The sequence below is a fragment of the Eleutherodactylus coqui genome, chromosome 3, assembly GCF_035609145.1.
Source record: "Eleutherodactylus coqui strain aEleCoq1 chromosome 3, aEleCoq1.hap1, whole genome shotgun sequence".
Classification (NCBI taxonomy): Eukaryota; Metazoa; Chordata; class Amphibia; order Anura; family Eleutherodactylidae; genus Eleutherodactylus; species Eleutherodactylus coqui.
The window spans coordinates 11,625,337-11,642,231 of NC_089839.1; positions in this window are offsets into that span (position 1 = coordinate 11,625,337).

Consider the following 16,895-nt stretch of genomic DNA (forward strand, 5'->3'; position numbering starts at 1 on the left):
CTTTATATATGTAGATATAACCATAAATAAAGGAGTATTAACTCAACACACCGCCTGCAACAAACATGACACTAAATGATATGAGGGAACTTGGAGCTACAAGGTCTGGCTGATGATTTGTCCACCTCCTTTAATTACCCCCAGCCACAAGCTCGGGCACCACTACCCATGGCAGATGGCTCAATTCCATCAACCATAACGTTTCTTGGGACACCACCCAGTGGGAACCCAAAATAAGCCAGACCAGAACTGCAAAGACAACCACTATGTCTGCCCACACCAATTTTACACCAAATCTGAGGACCACCACCCAGCTTCTATGATGAGAGGGTCCTCCAATCTTCAGTTACCCTGAACTAACACTCTTCAACAGCCCCAGGGACCCACTGCACACCCATACCCCGGCCAGAACAACCAAGCCCACCAAAAGAAAGGAGGGAGGGTGGGACACTGTAAATCACTGCCATTATAATGACCTCTCAGAGCTAAGGGGGCACCTTAAATACCTCCTCCCCCCCTCCCACTCTTCCATCACCTGCTCTCCTCCCCTTCCTGCAGACCGTCACATTCTCTTCCCCTACCTTCGCCCATATTCGGCTTCCCTCTTAAAGCGCCCCACTACATGTCATGCCCAGAATACCAACAGGAGGCAGAATATTCACATGTCAGGCTATCTATTTACTTGTGAGTCCATGCAATACATAATCAGAGACGAAACTGGAGGTGAGCTGCAGGGGCTACAATGTGAGCAAACCCTGAACAGCTGAAGCATGTTAACTGGGAGCGGGATCGCACCGTGTTTGATGGAGAGGTTTTTTTATAGTAGAAGAGAACTTTTACTTTTTCTTTCCAGGTAGAAACGTATACAGTGAAAATAAACTCATTGTCAGTAAATATATATATATAATCTCACACACTCGTTGTCAGTAACCTCCCTCCCCTAGAAGTTGTCGGATGGATGAAACTTTCTCTGTGCGATTGTAACGGTGATATAAGGGGTTACAATATCAGAGCAAAAGAACCATTTATTGTTGAGAACCGACCCCTTGTAGGTAGGCTCTAGTACCCTGTTGTACTGCCTCTAGCTTGGATACAAGATGTGATACGGGTGGGCATGGAGGCTCTAGTACCCTGTTGTACCGCCTCTAGCTTGGATACAAGATGTGATACAGGCAGGCATGGAGGCTCTAGTACCCTGTTGTACTGCCTCTAGCTTGGATACAAGATGTGATATGGGAGGTCATGGAGGCTCTAGTACCCTGTTGTACCACCTCTAGCTTGGATACAAGATGTGATACGGGGAGCATGGAGGCTCTAGTACCCTGTTGTACTGCCTCTAGCTTGGATACAAGATGTGATACAGGCAGGCATGGAGGCTCTAGTACCCTGTTGTACCGCCTCTAGCTTGGATATAAGATGTGATACGGGTGGGCATGTAGGCTCTAGTACCCTGTTGTACCGCCTCTAGCTTGGATACAAGATGTGATATGGGAGGTCATGGAGGCTCTAGTACCCTGTTGTACCACCTCTAGCTTGGATACAAGATGTGATACGGGGAGCATGGAGGCTCTAGTACCCTGTTGTACTGCCTCTAGCTTGGATACATGATGTGATACAGGCAGGCATGGAGGCTCTAGTACCCTGTTGTACCGCCTCTAGCTTGGATACAAGATGTGATACGGGCAGGCATGGAGGCTCTAGTACCCTGTTGTACTGCCTCTAGCTTCGATACGAGATGTGATACGGGCGGCCATGGAGGCTCTAGTACCCTGTTGTACCGCCTCTAGCTTGGATACATGATGTGATACAGGCAGGCATGGAGGCTCTAGTACCCTGTTGTACCGCCTCTAGCTTGGATACAAGATGTGATACGGGCAGGCATGGAGGCTCTAGTACCCTGTTGTACTGCCTCTAGCTTCGATACGAGATGTGATACGGGCGGCCATGGAGGCTCTAGTACCCTGTTGTATTACCTCCAGCTTGGATACAAAATGTGATATGGGGTGGGGCTTGAAGGCTCTAGAATCCGATTGCACCAAATCTAGCTTAGCTACAAGATGTGATACGGGGGGCATGGAAGCATCTTTTTTGCATGGAAGCTCTAACATCTTTTTGCACTGCCTCTAGCTTAAATACAAGATGTAATACGTGTGGCCATGGAAGTTAGAAATGTGATACTTGTAGGCATGGAGGCTATAAGACCCTATTGTATGGCCTCTAGCTCAGATACAAGCTGTGATATGTGGGGCATGGAGGATCTAGTAATCTGTGCTAGCACCTCTAGTTTGGATACAATATGTGATATGGATGGGCATAGAGACTCTAGTATCCTGTTGTACCGCCTCTAGCTTGGATCCAAGATGTGATACAGAGCGGGCATGGAGGCTCTAGTACCCTGTTGTACCTCTAGTTTGGATACAATATGTGATATGGATGGGCATAGAGACTCTAGTACCCTGTTGTACCGCCTCTAGCTTGGATCCAAGATGTGACACGGGTGGGCATGGAGGCTCTAGTACCGTGTTGTACCGCCTCTAGCTTGGATAAAATATGTGATGCAGGCGGCCTTGTAAGCCCTCGTACCCTGTTGTGCCACCTCTTTCTTAGATACAAGATGTGATGAGGGGGGGTTGGAGGCCTTAGTACCCTGTTGTACCACTTCTAGCTTGGATACAAGATGTGATACAGGCGGGCATGGAGGCTCTAGTACCCTGTTGTACTGCCTCTAGCTTGGATACAAGAAGTGATACGGGCAGGCATGGAGGCTCTAGTACCCTGTTGTACCACCTCTAGCTTGGATACAAGATGTGATACAGGCAGGCATGGAGGCTCTAGTACCCTGTTGTACCACCTCTAGCTTGGATACAGGATGTGATACAGGCAGGCATGGAGACTCTAGTACCCTGTTGTACCGCCTCTAGCTTCGATATGAGATGTGATACAGGCAGGCTTGGAGGCTCTAGTACCCTGTTGTATTACCTCCAGCTTGGATACAAAATGTGATATGGGGTGGGGCTTGGAGGCTCTAGAATTCGTTTGTACCAAATCTAGCTTAGCTACAAGATGTTATACGGGGGGCATGGAAGCTCTAACATCTTTTTGCACTGCCTCTAGCTTAAATACAAGATGTAATATGTGGGGCATGGAGGCTCTAGTAATCTGTGCTAGCACCTCTAGCTTGGATACAAGATATGATACAGGCAGGCATGGGGGCTCTAGTACCCTGTTGTACCTCTAGTTTGGATACAATATGTGATATGGATGGGCATGGAGGCTCTAGTACCCTGTTGTACCGCCTCTAGCTTGGATAAAATATGTGATGCAGGCGGCCTTGTAAGCCCTCGTACCCTGTTGTGCCACCTCTTTCTTAGATACAAGATGTGATGAGGGGGGGTTGGAGGCCCTAGCACCCAGTTGTACCGCTTCTAGCTTGGATACAAGATGTGATACGGGCGGGCATGGAGGCTCTAGTACTCTGTTGTACTGCCTCTAGCTTGGATACAAGATGTGATATGGGGGCGTGGAGGCTCTATTACCCTGTTGTACCGCCTCTAGCTTGGATACAAGATGTGATATGGGAGGCATGGAGGCTCTAGTACCCTGTTATACAGCTTCTACCTTTGATACAAGATGTGATATGGGGGGGTCATGGAGGCTCTAGTCCCCTGTTGTACCGCCTCTAGCTTGGATACAAGATGTTATACGGGGGCATGGAGGCTCTAGTACCCTGTTGTACTGCCTCTAGCTTGGATAGAAGATGTGATATGGGCAGGCATGGAGGCTCTAGTACCCTGTTGTACCGCCTCTAGCTTGGATACAAGATGTTATACGGGGGCATGGAGGCTCTACTACCCTGTTGTACTGCCTCTAGCTTGGATACAAGATGTGATACAGGCATGCATGGAGGCTCTAGTACCCTGTTGTACTGCCTCTAGCTTGGATACAAGATGTGATATGGGCAGACATGTAGGCTCTAGTACCCTGTTGTACCACCTCTAGCTTGGATACAAGATGTGATACGGGGGGGCATGTAGGCTCTAGTACCCTGTTGTACCACCTCTAGCTTGGATACAAGATGTGATACGGGGGGCATGTAGGCTCTAGTACCTTGTTGTACCACCTCTAGCTTGGATACAAGATGTGATACGGGGGGGCATGTAGGCTCTAGTACCCTGTTGTACCGCCTCTACCTTGGATACAAGATGTGGTAGGGGGGCCATGGAGGCTCTAGTACCCCGTTGTACCGCCTCTAGCTTGGATACAAGATGTGATATGGGGGGCATGTAGGCTCTAGTACCCTGTTGTACCGCCTCTAGCTTGGATAAAAATCATACAAAGGAAAAAAAAAATCCCAGAAAGCGTCCATATACTTACTGATATGCTGATACAAGAGGTGAGGTAGATGCCGACTGCTAAACGGAATCTCAAGGAACACGTAGTGATGCAGCCCTTTTTTTCCCCCTCAGTTTCGTTTTTTCTTTCCCCTTTTTAAAAAGTCGTAACTCCTTTATCCATCAATGTCGCTGTTTGAAGGCTTGGTTTCTTTGCGGGACAAGTTGTATTTTTCATTGGTACCATTTAATGTATAATATACTGAAAAACGTAAAAAAAATTCTAAGTGGAGTAAAATGAAAAAAAAAACACAACATTCTACCATCTTTCGGGGCGTTTTGTTTCTACGGCAACAAAGATGGCCTTGTTACGGAATTCAATGTTCCGTCAATATGCTGTGAGGCTCCAAATCAGAGGTGGTTATGGCGGCCGCCGTGAGAAAGCAATGAAACACAGAGATCAGGCCTGTGTCTAGAAGCAATCTGTGTTTATTCTGTACATTGTCATTTCTTATACAAAAAAAATAGAAGGAGTATCAGTAGGCGTATCAGTGCAAAGGCTAGTGTTACAAAGTTCAATCTGTTATACTGAGGTCAAAGTACTAAGGTGGTGAATAATTGCGTTTTCTCAATAAACATGGCTTCTTTTTTTGGAATGTAGACTGACTGTCTAGTACCTTGATTCTTTATCACAATCTACATTTTAATCACATGCCCTAGACAGCAGTTAATGATCGAAGCATTCCATTATCCTTTGATCATTGTAACGAGATTAACAAGATCTTGGAGACATGATCGACATTTAAGATTACACCTCTACTTAATGTAATTAAGTACTAACCTAAATGTACAAGCATTTATCAGAGCTTTTCATAGGACACAGAATAGAGTGTACAATTTAGGCCTAAAGCCTCCGGAAACGTAGGTCAAAGATACATACATATATAAATTAATATGTTCATAACCCTCACAGCCTGATAACTCTATTTTACGGGTCAGTATTATTACTACGATACCAAACTCAGAACTTATTCAGACGACCGTATATATCGGCCGGGTTTCCACGCCCGGCTGATATACAGTGTCCCTCTCTACAGGGGGAGGAGGCTGGAAGAGCCGGGAGCAGGAATTGAGCTCCCACCCCCTCTCTGCCCCTCGGCACTATTTGCAACAGGGGCGAGGCTAAGTCTTAGACCTCCCATTGCAAATAGTGGACAGGGGCGAAGAGGGGACGGGAGCTCAGTGCACTGCTCCCGGCTTTTCCAGCCTCCTCCCCCTGCAGAGAAGGGCACCGAATATCAGCCGGGCGTGAAAACCCAGCCGATATACGGTTTTCTGAATAAGCCCTTATGTAGATTTTTTTTGTTGTACTACTTTTTTTAAATACATAACATTTTTTTAAATGACTTTCTGCCGCCATCTTCTGCACGCAATAACTTTTTTATTTTTCCGTTCGACCTAGTTGCGCAGGGGATCATTTTTTGTAAGATGTCCTGGTAAATCATGCTTTACTTTGATAGATGCAGGTCTACAGGTTGTCGGGCCCCATAGTACGTGTAGTGCACCATGCAGGCTTACAACCTATTAGTGATGCCATATCTGAAATCTGCCCTGCACCCCAAAGGCGAACCCCAACGGCACCGGCAGCCTGCGCTCCCCCAGCATTCATAGCCGCACTGCATGTTAGTGATAAATACTGATAAATGCGAGGTGGTTTTTTTTGTCTGTATGATATTTCCCTTTTTTGTGGCTTTATTTTTAATATTAGTGTAGGGGCCCACAATAAGCGAGGACCCGTGACGAGGGTTGTGGGCTCACGTATTTTGGCCAAAATATCAGCTAATACCTCGCATTTATTTATCAGGTGTTAGCTGAATGGGGTGTTAGTGCATTTATGCAACCGGCGCTCCATTCAGTCTCTTCCTCTCTGCGGGGGTGCAGTAACCCTTGAGATTAGCAGGGGTTTCAGAGGTGAGACCCCCACTGATCAGCAAGTTATCCTCCATCCTGCACGGAGGGGAGAACCTTTAATTGTGGTACAACCCCTTTAAGCCCCCAATCTTTCAAGGGAACTTCCTAAGAACATTTACTTTTGCATACGTCCAATCCCTTTGGTTAAAAAAAAAAAAATCAGAGAAAGTGACGATCTACTTACCGATACAAAAGGGCAGGTAAGGATATGTGGCTGGGAGCCGAGTCTACTCCGTACACGGTGATAGACAGTGGCAAAAGCCATGTTTGGAGTTAGCTCTACTTGAGGCAGTTAACTATTTAGATGCCGCAGTCAAAACTAACTGTAAGCCTAAACATACAGCCAAAGGGGGGCGCTCCTCCTGGGATACAATTACTGATGGGTTATCATGGCAGTCAGCAGCCTAGTGCCATGCATCGATGCCTATGAAGCCCTACCTGTGCCGGGCAGGATGAATGTACCACATTGGATGGCAGAAGTCACCATGTAGCACTGACTGTTCCTGCCACCAGAGGGCGCTCAAAGTTCACAAAAACCTCATTTTACATTGACAGCACAATGTGAACATCACGGACCGCTCCGTATACCGCTGTATCCCCCAGGGCTTCACAGATGCCTACTGACATCGGGGGCGTCAGCGCAATATGCCAGCCGGCTTGTGGGGGACTTAGGGAATATCATCTATGTCAATTGGAGGTAGAAGGTCCGGCTCAAGGGGAATCTGCAGCTTCCATGGTCCGTATACGCCCAGCGGACTGTCTAGTGCTAATTAGCATACGGCGCAGGAACTTTACCAACCCCTAAGACACGCCGGACTGCAGGACACTGAGGGCTTATTCACACAGGGGATATTCTTGCATGTTTTTTTGTGCAACGTGATGCGCACAAAACTCGCATGAATATGAAATCCATCCTTTGGAATGGATCCGTCCACACAAACTATCTTTTCCTCGCACCAATGACACTTGGACAGGTGCTTATGAGGGGGAACCGGTAAATTGGGTGAAACCACATTCCCTTTTTAGAACTAAAGAACTGCTGATTAGACACAGACAGTAAACTTAGACTGATCCGCAGGGGACAGGCGGATTCCCTAGTGGACCCTCAGCTGTGACTATCATCTATTGTGAATTGTGGGTCCTGTGTTATCTATATATAGGTGTCTCCTCTCAGTGTAATCCTGCCTGTACAGGGAGGGGAGGAGGGGAGCTGTGACTATTGTGAATGGTGGGTCCTGAGTTATCTATATCTAGGTGTCGCCTCTCAGTGTAATCCTGCCTGTGCAGGGAGGGGAGGAAGGGAGCTGTGACTATTGTGAATGGTGGGTCCTGTGTTATCTATATATAGGTGTCACATCTCAATGTAATCCTGTCTGTACAGGGAGGGGAGGAGGGGAGCTGTGACTATTGTGAATGGTGGGTTCTGTGTTATCTGTATATAGGTGTCTCCTCTCAGTGTAATCCTGCCTGTACAGGGAGGGGAGGAGGGGAGCTGTGACTATTGTTGTGAGGGTATATATATATATTGCCATGTGTGTTTATGCTTTTATACCTATATGCAAGTTATATTCAATTCCAAATGAAAAAAAACTTATATGGTCGCCTTACATCAGATATGCCAAGGCCTTGCCAGGCTTGAACAAAATGTATCAGCAAAGAAGAATCGGACGAAGGACGCGTGTACTTGGCCGTTTTCCCAGAAACAAGATATCAAGATGTTCAAATGTACATAATTTTCACTGTCTTAGGCCGGACTTCTTAGAATTAAGTGGGTGGTTCTTTGTACTGGAGGTAATTGAATACGTGATTTTCTGTATAAGCCAGAGGCGCCTCACTGTCTAAGGCGGAAATCCGGACTGCCCATATATGATTATGAGCCCATCACCCCCTAGTGGTGAGAGGGCAGAGGGTATAAGATCTCATGTAATCTGTAATAAAGTGCGCAGTTTTTTCTCCCGTGTGAGGAATGATACCAGATCCCTGTGTGGTGTCTCTTCTTACCGCCGGCAGCGGGGCAAGTGGGGTTGGGCCGGATTGGTGTTGCACTTAGAATTTTAACCCTCATAAATGGCGCAACCAACTGGGGCGACAAAACCGGAGCTTACAGCGCAATTCACCCGGATCCACGTCACGGAGAAAGCATCCTGCTGCAAACCGAGCCTGATCAACTCACTTAGAACTCCAGGTAAGACAAACATATATCTATGTTGTGTTTTACTGCGAGTCTTGCAGCAGGACTGACTATCTGTGGTTTGTGACCGGACGGGTTGGGTTAAGAGTTCTACACGGTAACTCGTGTGGGCTTCGGGTTTGCCGTCATGGACCTCTGACCGTGATATGCGCACCAATGGCTCACCCAGAAACTAGTCTGTAATTTATTTGTACTTTGAAGTCCGTAGTGTTTTAGCGATAGTGGAGATTGTTTGTTGTATCTGCAGAATTTTTTTTTTTTTCTCTTACTTTTCATTTGATCTCACAAGAGAAGGGACCCTCAGGTTAGTTTAGTTAGTTGTTAATGGTTTAGCAGAGAGGGATGCATTTTGTGAGATAAGACTTTCATAGGAGAAGGGACCCTTGGTCGGTTTGCCTTATATATGGGGCTAGCGATTTGATTTCAGAGGGATGCATTCTATGAAGTTGGCTCCATAAGGAGAAGAGACCTTCGGTTGCCTTGCCAGTATATAAGGGCCTGACAATTTGGAATTAAGAAGGATACATTCTATGGAGCGTGTTATTTTTGTTGTAATATGCGTAAGATCTTATTAAAGAAGACAGAGCCCCTCAAGGGCTGCCGCCGTGTGGATGAATCTGTAGAATGTAAGAAAACTCTAATGAAAATGTGTGACACCGACCGCATGGCAGATTACAAAATGGTGTCTGGGAGGAGGTCTTTAGGACCCAGAGGTGCCTTGGAAGACCAAGGTTTGCTAGAGAGAGAGAGACAGTCAGAGTAAGTTAGGTATGTACACATTATTTGTTTAAGAAAGTGTCCGTAAGTGAAATGTTGAAAAGTACAGTAAGTGATCAAGAGGGCGTCAGGAGAGTGTCTATTGAAGGTTATATTGGCAGTTAGGTAGGGGAGAGAAGTGATGAAGGAGCAGGCAAAGTCGATAAGAACGTTACAATGCATGTGATTGGTTGGCAAAGAGAGAAAGAAAATGTGTATAATACAAGATAGATAATAGATAATATGTATAATCCATACTAGGTGGATATATGTGTGTATATATATATACTGTAAGTGCAAATAGTTAGCTGAAGGGGAGAAGAGTCTGTTGACATATAGCTGTGAGCTTGTGTTTAGTCTCCAAGGTCGGAAGATAACAGCGAGAGAGAAAATTCAATAACAACCTTGGTTAATATCTTTGCTTGCTTGCAATGAATTGAAATGAATTTAATTAGTTATACTGTCTTAGTAGGCAGGAAATATAGCAATTTCTAAAATGTATATTCTTACGTATACAGGGGTTGAAAATGAATGTTGCAAGGTCCCAGGATATGTGTTAATTATGAGTTCAAATGTTTTTTCAATAGATACGTTCTAAAACTTATTCAGTCTGTGTTTCTTAGTCGCGGAGAGATAACGGTTTGTTTTAAAAAAGGGTGGGGGCTTTCAGAACTCACTCCAAATTCAGGGTCACAGAAACTAAATACTTTAGCGTTTAATACAGCATATAATAGCTTCAGTAGATAAGAAATATAGAATATTTTAGTCACTCAGCAAAACTTTTTTCACATAATTTGTCATAAATAGCGCTCATTCACAATCTCATCTCAATAGAATTATGTACTTTATAAAATGATAGCACTCACCTCGGTGTTTTTCAGCTGATGTATGTATGTTTGTCAAACTTTTTTTGTCCGTGCATCTGTATGTACTGGTACACCTCAATGAGGGGGTGACGGAGCAGACTTGGGAGCATGGATGGATGAGAGTTGGTGATGTGGACGCGTGGACGGTTAAGCTGAAATGGTTCTGAGAAGACGGACGCAATGTGCCAATATCGAAGGGGTGGAGCTATATGATGTAATAGTACGTAATAATGTTTCATCCCTCCTGCACAAGGGAGGGGGGAGAATTTTGAGCAGCTAGTTTTTTTGTTTTGTTTTTTTTCTCCTGTCTGAAATTTGATAAAGATATTGCAGGCAGGAACAGACTAATAATGAATTCACTTAAAGGGATATCACATTTCCAATATTAGTAGATGTTTTGTAGATTATTCTGCCCCGATGTAACTCATGTTTCTGTTATAGGTGCTAACATCTTACAGGCCTTATCTGCTTCCATCAAATCTTTTTACAATGTGATACTACCTTAAACCCAGCTACTATTGTTCCAATTGAGTACCCTGGTTTAAAGGGGGGGAGGAGAAGGCATAGGTGATCTAGGTATTGAAATTCAGCCATTTTTAAATTTTTTGCAAGCCATTTTTTAATTTTTTGCAACAAGATTCTGATCTTTTTGAAATATAATACCAGCCTGATTGTCTAGCATTGATGCAACAAGAAAATTTAAGTTTTAAAAAAGTTACTCAAAGCCCTTGTTAACAATGCATATTTTGAGTTGTTTTTTATAGATGGTACCCAGGGTGATTGACGACTCCACACTGGATATGCAGTGGTTACACAACAAGATGTCCTAAAAGCAGAATGTCTCCGCATGTCGCAGTACAAGAAGCGGAACTAAAAGCACTCACGGAGGCGTGTGGAGTGGCCACAGGTAAGACGGCAAACATTTACACTGACTCCCGGTATGCATTTGGCATAGCTCATGATTAAGGCCCAACATGGAAGGCCAGACAGTTTTTTACCACAGCAGGACAGCCAATTAAGAATGATGCAATGGTGCAGAGTCTCATGGAGGCCCTATTTCTACCTGACAAAGTGGAAAGCTCACACCAATTCCTACACCAAAGAAGCAAGAGGCAATGCCATCACAGACCAAACAGCAAAGGCAGTGGCCCTCAAGCCGTGGAAGAAAGAAGAAAAGAAGAATTTGATAATAATTTTGGACTTTGATTTGAACTTGGACTTTGATAAAAACATTGACTACACTTGGACTTTGATAACAACTTGGACTTTGATAAAAACATTGGACTTTGATATGCTAAAGACTTTACAGTTAAGAAAAAGACAAATGGACTAAAAAGGGACGGTGTATGGTGAACAGTCAACAGCACTTGCCCACCATAGTCCCTGTGCCTCATAATGGCCCAGCTGACGCACGGAAAGACGCACCTCTCAAAGCAGTAATGATGTCGACGCTTGAACGAGGACGGGTGGCTCCTTGGTTTTCTGTAGCTGCTGCATCATTTGTCCAATTTTGCATGATCTTTGCCGTAAGCAACAGGGCAGAAGTAAATTTGCCACATCACACTTGCCTAGACCACTCTACCCATTTCAGGGATTGCAAATTGGCTACACTCAGCTCCCACTTGTTGGGAAGCATGAATATGTGCTTGTTGTTGTTGATGTCTTTTCAGGTTGGAGACCTACCCTGTTACCAAAGTAAATAAGCAGGTAAACGCACAGAAGCTCATGAATGAGGTAATCCGCAGATATGGGGTAACAGAAGTGATTGAGTCAAACAAAGGTACAAATGTCACAGGTGAAATAATGCAACACATCATGTCTGTTTTGGGTATATTCCAGGCTTTTCACACACCCTACCGTCCGCGGAGTAGGGGGAAAGTAGATCCAAAAGGCAATGAAGGAAATGGTAACATTTTGAATTGAGTGTCTTTCATTAGTGTTTCTTTTTCTAGGAGGATACATGCCACAGTAGCTGAGTTTGGGGAATGATTTTCTTGTTAATTCTGTCATAGGTCTCTCCAAGGAATTGTCAATAATGTATTCTGTAGTCTCTGCTTTCCTCCCAGGTCCTACAGATGAGTGTCACAATCTAAAACCAGGTGACAGGGTCTATGCGAAAAAGTTTGAGAGAGAAACCCGGTTTTAAAGTCCTTACCAGATGTTGTTCACCACCCCAACTGCAGTCAAGCTCGAAGGAAAACCCACTTGGATCCACACTTCGCACTGAAAGAACTAATGATCCTGCATATCCTTTACATGCTATAATGTGGTACAATTCCTCTAACACACACCTTTGACTACTGTACACTAGCCCCCTGTTTCAGAACAAATGAATACAATTAAATGTGCAATATGTAGACTACACTGAGGGTTAGAATCCAACACCGCATCGTGCTAAGAGAGAAGTTAACGTTCAAGGTGGTAACTTTGATCCACATGTATACATAGATACAATAGGAGTGCCAAGGGGGGTGCCAGATGAATTTAATTCTAGACATCAGGTTAAAGCAGGTTTTGAGTCCTTATTTGCTATTGTCACTGTTAATAATAATGTAGATTGGATGAATTATATCTTTTACAATCAGCAGAGGTTTGTAAACTACACCAGAGATGCTTTACAAGGGTTAGCTGACCGGTTGGGGCCCACTGCATCCATGGCGTTCCAAAATAGAGTGGCCCTGGATATGATTTTAGCAGAAAGAGGTGGGGTATGTAATTTCCTGTTTGTGTATTATCCCTTTTATGTGACCAATGTTTCCCTTGTTTGAAAAAAGATGAAGAGCCAGTTCCGATAATGCCAACCAGGTACGTTACCAGAAGAATGAAGAGATGGACTAGTACTGTGTCTGCCTCAGTCTCATAAGATGGACTGTCAGTGGACTTCCCATTTGCCTAGGGAAAGTGCAGAAGACCTTAGGTTCCGGCGAGGGCACACCCTGTGGGGTGTTAACTTGTACAGATAGAGGGTATGGAGGCCCGGAAATAAGCCCAGGGAATCCATGGCCTCCTTCTGAGGTGAGGTAGGGATCCCTCTCCCTTTTAGGAGTAGGGACTTACGGGCAGTGGAGAAACCCTGACGCAAGGGAGAGACGACCGAGGAAGAGTGCAAGGTTTGATGCTTGATCTCCATATTAAGTTTTTTAGGGGGGTTTGTGAGGGTATATATATATATTGCCATGTGTGTTTATGCTTTTATACCTATATGCAAGTTATATTCAATTCCAAATGAAAAAAAACTTATATGGTCGCCTTACATCAGATATGCCAAGGCCTTGCCAGGCTTGAACAAAATGTATCAGCAAAGAAGAATCGGACGAAGGACGCGTGTACTTGGCCGTTTTCCCAGAAACAAGATATCAAGATGTTCAAATGTACATAATTTTCACTGTCTTAGGCCGGACTTCTTAGAATTAAGTGGGTGGTTCTTTGTACTGGAGGTAATTGAATACGTGATTTTCTGTATAAGCCAGAGGCGCCTCACTGTCTAAGGCGGAAATCCGGACTGCCCATATATGATTATGAGCCCATCACCCCCTAGTGGTGAGAGGGCAGAGGGTATAAGATCTCATGTAATCTGTAATAAAGTGCGCAGTTTTTTCTCCCGTGTGAGGAATGATACCAGATCCCTGTGTGGTGTCTCTTCTTACCGCCGGCAGCGGGGCAAGTGGGGTTGGGCCGGATTGGTGTTGCACTTAGAATTTTAACCCTCATATTGTGAATGGTGGGTCCTGTGTTATCTGCATATAGGTGTCTCCTATAGGTGTAATCCCTTCTGTACAGGGAGGGGAGGAGGGGAGCTATGACTATTGTGAATGGTGGGTCCTGAGTTATCTATATATAGGTGTCACCTCTCAGTGTAATCCTGTCTGTACGGGGAGGGAGGAGGTGAGCTGTGACTATTGTGAATAGTGGGTCCTGTGTTATCTGTATATAGGTGTCTCCTCTCAGTGTAATCCTGCCTGTGATGAGATGACGGCTGAGAAGTTTTCTCCACAGAACAAGACCTGTCAGACTAGTATTAGACCTAGTGGTCAGTGTGGGAACTGCAGGATTTTAGGATTAAAAAATAAATAAAAACATTTAAATATATCTTTAACATAAAAACTTAAATAATACAAGATGTCGTTTTCTGATGACACATACCCTTTAACCCCTTAGGCTACCTTCACATGGGTGAGCGAGATATTGGGCCGTGAATATCATCCCTATATCGCACTCCTCACTAGTGAATTCCCAGTGGATGCGAGGCATTTTCATTGCAAAACCGCCTTGCATCACTTTGGGGATGCAGGAATCCTCTGGCGCGGTTGTCACAGCCACGGCAGACGATCATGAACTTTCTCCCATAGCTTCCCACGGGGCCAGGGCTGCTGCTGCTCGCCCCAGTGGTGGCAATGGGCGGTGCGATGTGAGAGCGAAAAGAAAATCTGCCATCTCTGCGATGATCTTGTTTTTATGGCGCACACAATGTGGCAAAAGTGACCTGATAACCGTACTCCGTGGCTCGGTACGATTACTGCGATACCAAATTTATATTGTTTTTTTGTTGTTGTACTACTTTTAAAAAATAAAACATGTTTTGAAAAAAACATATTTTGCCGCCATGACTTTTTTATGTTCCCATCTACATAGCTCTATTATGAACACAGAAAAAGGTTTTATTTAACCTTTAGCATTCTTTCGTCTTTATAGTAATAAAAAAAATATATTTTCCACTGATTTTTTTAAATTTTTTGTCCCCATAGAGGACTTGAACTTGTGATCATTTGATCTTCACATTATATCGCGATCTGACAGGCAACCATGGATGGCTGCCCCAGGGGCCTTCAGAAAACCAATCACAGGGTGGTGTTCCGGACCCTCAAACTGTGTTTGGACATTTAAAGGGTTAATAGCTGCAATCAGTATGAGTGCTAATTGCAGCTCTTGCCTGCTGGTGTCAGCTGTCAGAAACAGCCGGCAGCCACTCTATATGTAGCGGGATCAGCTCCCAATCCCGCTCCATACAAACCCTGATGCTGAAGAGCGTACATGTATATCAAAAACCATCAAGGGGTTAAAGAAGTCACCAAACCATCAAACCTTGGCTGTAGTAGGGCGCCACCAAGTGGACACATCATGTTCTTTGTGTTTTAAGATGGTTTTACAAAGGTTTTTTTTTTTTTTTTTAAATAATACAAAACTGCAGTTTTTGATGAGTTTTTTTTACCTAAAGTCAGAAGTGGATTCAAGAGGAGCAGGAAACAAAGGAAGGACCTCCACGTCTCCCGCCCCACGGATGCTCCTCTGGCGTAAGCGCAAAAGCCTGCATCAAAAAGTGCTGTGACATTTTTCAAAACAAGTCTGTATGTAAAACCACCTTTAGGACTTTTACCCACTTGCGTTCTTTTAACGCTGCGATATGGCTATGTTTATTTTACTGCAAATGTCAATGGGACTTTCTAATGTTAAAATGGCATCACACATAGGTCAGCAAGGGACCACTGCTATGGATCCTGCTGAGTTGATTTTTACAGGAAGCAGACAGCTCCATTCTCACTGTGGTGGCCAAGCTTGGTATTACAGGCAAATTTCCTGGACACTGTAATACCAAGTCTGGCCACTATAGTAAGAACAGAGCTGTCTGCTTTCTGCAGAAATAAGCTCAGACAACAAGTGAACCACCCTGGTGAACATCTGATTAGAGAGGGCCCTGGGCAGTAGACCCCTGCTGATTTACTATTGATGGCCTATCCTTCAGGTACAACTTGACAACCCCTTTAATAAGAAAATCCTTTTAGGAGGCTGTCACCGACATTTTGGAATAGTCACTTAATATACTGTTAAATGTGCACCGTGATAAAGAATCCAGCCTTACCTTTATCTTGATCAAATATGCCTCCCATGTGAGGATATCGTCCTGAAAGTTATTGCACACCATATGCTAATTAGCCGAAGACCATCTGATGGGCAGTCCACCTTGTCCAACAGCCTGGTCTCTCTCCATACCTATTCCACTACAAACCGCCCCCTTTCTTTCCAAGTGACGCCTCTAGCCCCGCCCACTATGGACGTCATGCACTCCACCTCTAATTCGCTGGGTGTAAAATAACGGATGCAAATTGTGTGAAATTCTCAAAAATATACGAAAATTGCAAGAAACAGCGGATTTGATTTTTCTGTACCAAAAAAATCGCTTGTGTGCATACAGCGTGAATCAGCTGACCTTTCTGGCGGAGGGATACAAGCGAGTGACCTGCAGAGATTATAGATGACGCGAGATTCGGGGTCCCTTTACTAAATGACCCCGAAATATAAAGTAGGACTGAAGAAATGTAACATTACTCTGCGCCGTCTGCGGGGAAACATGAAAGAGGAATGAAGATTTGCACGGTGTGTGGTGAGCGGCATGAGGCCGTATCTCTCCGACCCCAGACGGCACGGCTCAGTGACATCGCGCTTCTTGAAAGACTTTATAGAGGAGATTTTCTGTGGAGTGAAGAAGACACTTAGAAGTTTGTCCTGAGAGTCTGCGAGCCGTGAAAGACGAAGACGAGAGAAGTCAGGAGCAAAATGTTATAAGGTGTAATGATGGAGGCAAAGCGATAATATGTAACAATATTAGTATCCGCATCCCGCCCCGCTCTGTAATGTCTATACTGACCAGCCAACTACTGCTCCTATATGGTGGTGAAGGTTTCTCCCTGACTCCCTGGGGCCCGGACTCCTCCGACGTGTCCTGTGGTATCGGCACAAGACGGCAGCAGCAGATCCTGGAAGGTGTGCGGTGCGACCTCCGTG